We start from the raw sequence: 4,833 nt of genomic DNA on the forward strand, positions 1-4,833 counted from the left end.
CGATACCAAGAATGTGATGCAAGATACAGTTCACACTCCCGTTATTGTTATGTGAAATAACAGCTCCCATTAAGCCCATTTACCACTAAACCGTAGAGGTGCAGGATCTGCTCCACCGACTCTGAGCAAGTGAGTGAGACCATCAAGTTTGCTACATGGTTCCATTGCCTGCATGTAGATCATCTGCCTTCATTTCCTGTATGCAAAGAGAGTTTTGTACGATCCTTTTTGTGCAAAGCAGCCCACGTAGAGAGCTTGCCTACCTGAAGGCATTGCACATGCTTGAACTGGTCAAATACAATTGAACCTTGATATAGATGCAAACTATCGGATGGAACAAAATAAATCTAAAATGTATCCTGCCAATATTGGCATGGTACAAACACTGAGTGATTACAGTTAAATGGGGACATGGGATCTTGGAAACGAATATTTTTCATTTCTGGTTATTTTTTATCTACCAATTGTGGCACACCTGCTGGCAAAAAAATAACTAGCTCAAAATAAGGCAGTGAGAAAAAATGCTGTATTGTAGTTTGGCCTATGAAAGCACTTATCAGAGCCAGGCCACCTTGGTGCCATCTGAGAGCATTCTTGTTTGTTTTCTTGTCAGAAACGAGCCTTCAATGCTGCTTCAGAAAAAAGCTATGTGGTTTTGTAGCTTGGAATGTATATTTTTGTACTCTATTAGTTTCTTTTTTTTTCTGGAAGAAAATATTTTCAAGTCGCAGATGTTGGGAGTGGCATTGTCTCTCTGCTACTCGTGGAGTCTGCTACTCATGGAGTTCGTGCAGTTAAGGATAGCTTCTTTCGACTTCACTTCAAGAAAGCGATGAGCGAGCCCTGCGGTATACCAAAATGGGCGGCGACATCCTTTATCTTCTAGTCAATTAAGATTGCTTGCAAGATGCAAACAATGCTTGCAGGCCATGACAGTTTTAAGTCGGATATACCTAGACTAAGTTTCTGTGGCGGGCCTGAGCCAGGATGACCCCCCCATGCAGTGCTCTGCTGCTACTACAAGCAGGTGCAAAGCATTAAACAAAACATATCACACCACATCAGGCACCGACTTAAGGCATACGCGGAATGTGAAACTATTGGGTGCAGGGACCTGCAACGGCGCCATCTTCATGATGCACTGCACATTACAATCGAGTACGAAACAAAGCAATAGCTGGGGTCCAAATCCCATCCCATAATCTCTAACCCCACCTTCCAATCTCAAAGGCTGTGCTTTGCCGTACTGAGAGTGCTGGAAGTTTGTAAACACTGGGTATCACCTATAGTTTGTACCTGACAAGTGATGCAGGTCCACTGTGGCTTGGATGCAATTTTTCTTTCTTTTTTTTTTCGAGTGAGGACAAATCACTATTTATCTCTCTTGCCTCTTGCCATGAAAGCTTGGTGAGGGAACAATCGAGGGTATCGTAAATTTTTAAGAAAGTCAGGGTGCACATTACAATTGAGGGCATTACACTTTTAATTTCTGATTGTGAATAACTGGGTGCATGTTACAATCAATACGGCACAGTATTGTTGCGATGAACCCACAGATCACTTCTATATTTTGACATAGGGGCCCCCCATTTCTTATAAACAAGGTTTTGTTTTGTCAGTCATACTGCCTTCATTTGTAATAAACCGCCACTTGTTACGAGTAGGACCATTAAGAGGGCTTATCAATACAGACCTACATAAAGGTAGATTTTTAGCCGTTATTCCTCCTTACACAGTACAATTTTAGGCATTTATTGCTAGGCCTTGCAAGTTCGAATTTATTTAGGTTGCCTAACAGAGCGGTGGCCTGTAACACTTTTCTAAGAAATCCTAGAATGGCCTCACTGTTAAAATATGTCGTCCCACAAATCTCATGCTGCAAAAATTTTTCTAATCCTTCAACTATAGGTGGAGCTATCGCACCTATACCTGTCTTTCTCTCTTTTTTTTCTGGCTCTGCTGGGGTGCTCGTAGCTATACACTGGAGAAGCCAAGAGGGCAAAGCCACGGGCCAAGAGTTGAATGTCGCGGCTGGGAAATGGCTCATCGCGGCACCCTGTGGCGGCCGCGATAGCCTACACTACGCAACACGCTACTGTCATCTTGAAGGCCATCCGTAGTGATAAGATGATTTTTCTGCCTTTTTGAGGTTGCAAACATGTATATTTTTCATTTATTCAACTCAAAATTGGCAATTATGTATTACTGAGAATGTTCTAGCGATCCCGAAATCAGCCAATAGCATTGGTGGGCCAATTGCTTTCGATGATGACATTGCGGATACGAGAGCAAGCAACTTTTCTCTGCCTTTAACACGAGATTGTAAATTCCCTGCTGCATGTCCTGCAATAATAATTGGCTCACATGTTCACAGGAGCTTCATTAACAGATTGGCAACTTTTTTTCACTGTTCAAAAAGTGTTTCGGGCCCTTTCACTCACTCATTGCCGAGGTGCAACTGTAAGGGTGAGCACAACATGGCATTCTGCAGATTTCAGGCTAAGTGATAAAAGGCTGTATTACTGTGGTGTATGTTTTGCAGAGACTAAGAATTCAGGAGCACTTTCCAGAGAGTCTTACCGTATTTATTCGAATCTAGGCCGATAGTTTTTTCAAGTAATCATATACCAAACTCTAGGGTCGGCTTGGATTCAAGGACTTTAAAAAATGCGCCAGTTTGTAATTGAAAATGATAAATTTAGCGCATAGGTAATGCCATATAGAAAAGTCAGTATCGCAGCCGCTACCTGTGTCGTACAGCCAATGCTACAAACGAAAAGTTGTGCTAGCCGCAAAGGCATCGTCAAACATTCAAGCCGAGCGGGACTTCAGCATCAATGAGAAAAACGTCTGTTGTAGGAGGGGGCAACGAGAGACGCTTTTTGCTTGTACCACAATGAGGAAATGACAGCAATAACGAACATAAGCATGTGATAACAGAGAGGAGCCGTCAACCGAGATAGCGCCGCGCTTCGACGCGTACGAGCCATGCCACACTGTCTGCGCATGTGCAGGTGAACGGACGCGAGCTTGCACACGTCCAAAAGTGTACGAGGCTAGCAGCAATAATGATGTCGAGTGAGCTCAGCACGTTCATATTAAATAAATGCTGTTTTAATTTTGTGAACACTGTCCTCACTTTTTTTGTTTGGCTGACATTAGAGGTAAGTTTGTTTGTTTTTTTTGGCTTCGGACATTTGGGGGTCAGCTTAGAATCAGAGTCGGCCTAGATTCAAGTAAATGCGGTATGTTTCCCTTGCAGATCTGACTCTACAGGTAAAAATAAGCATTAGTAGCAATCTAAAGGTACTAATGAAAATTTCTGCTTGGTGCTTCCAAGCTTTAGGCAAGTAGAATGTCTAAAAGGTTCACATTTCAATTCCTGCAAATCATCCAAGGGACTATATGAGAAGATTATACGAGAAGGGACTGTATGAGAAGGTACTGAGCCAGACTGGAGCAGCAGCTCTCGAAGATGAGAAAAGTAGTGATAAGGGCACAAAGTTGCGCAGTGATGGTGTAACAGTTCAGCCTATTTTATCATTGTGCTCATTTTGTGTTTACTGCACAATGAATGTATCTCCCAGCTATCTCCAATCACCTGTCTTGCATCAGCAGACTGTGTCCTCAGCCTGTGAATTTCCTTATGACATTACCTAACTTCCTGCTGTTTTCGACAGCATGATTCCAATAGACCGCTGATTATCTGCTATTTGCAGCACACGAATATTCAAAGCATTCATGAATGCTGGTATCTGTACTAAACCGAATCCCTTTTCATGGTCTAAGAAGACTGTATAGAGGGTTTGGTTATATTACAGTAGATTGCTCAGCTCCCTGGTTGAAAACGTGGATGTGATCTATTGTTGGATATCTCTTTTTAAAGTTTTCTTGGTTGATTGAAGCACCAACCCGAAAGCAAGCTAACGGGCCTATTAATTCAATTCCTTTTCCACTACTAAGCCTGAGGGTGCAGGACCAAATCCAAACTATGGCGACCGCATTTCAATGGAGGTGAAATACAAAAACACCCATTTGTGTACACGTTAAAAAAAAACCAGGTGGTCAAAATTCAAGCGTAGTCTCTCACTACAGTGTGCCTCAGAATCAAATGATGGTTTTCACACTTAAAACCCCGGAATTTTTTATTCAGTTCCTTAAAGTCTCTTTTTTTATTGAATAACATTATGCTGCATTCTTTCAAGCTAGTCACGAGGCATTGCATATAAAGGGTCACAAGCTTTTCAAGTGCAAGACTGCAACTATGCTTTATCGAATCAACTGTTATTCTCTACGCTCCTGCTACATTTCTCTCGACTGCATCTTGTGAAACCTTCCAACTTCACCCCTATTTACATAGTACTTTCCTCTCTACAGTTGCATCTAATTGTGGCTTAGTGCCTCTCCAGGGTACAATATTGCATAAAACTCTTCTGCTGCCGTTAATACATTATCGAAACTGTTGACGACATTGCCCTGCTTATCGTGAGCTGCATACATCTTGTTTCTGTGCCAGTGCAAAGTCTCCTACCTATTAATTTCAGGTTTCTTTACTGCTTCTTCAATCTTTCTACTGTCATAAAATCAAATATTGCTTGTCAGAACATTGACTAATTAAACACATCTCTCTCACGTCTGGGGCATGTCTCCCTGCTTGCTATAAGCATGTATTGGAACCTGGAGGGCTTTGGCACTGGGCAATGCAGTTATAGTTAGCCTAGTTAATCATAAATGTGCATTGTTTACACTACACTTGTTTGTCAAAAAAAACGGTTAACCAGCTCTACAATGCAGGGTGGCTCCTAACAAGAAATGTAGGTAAGGGCAAAGAAG

This window comes from Dermacentor albipictus, chromosome 4, assembly GCF_038994185.2.
Source record: "Dermacentor albipictus isolate Rhodes 1998 colony chromosome 4, USDA_Dalb.pri_finalv2, whole genome shotgun sequence".
Classification (NCBI taxonomy): Eukaryota; Metazoa; Arthropoda; class Arachnida; order Ixodida; family Ixodidae; genus Dermacentor; species Dermacentor albipictus.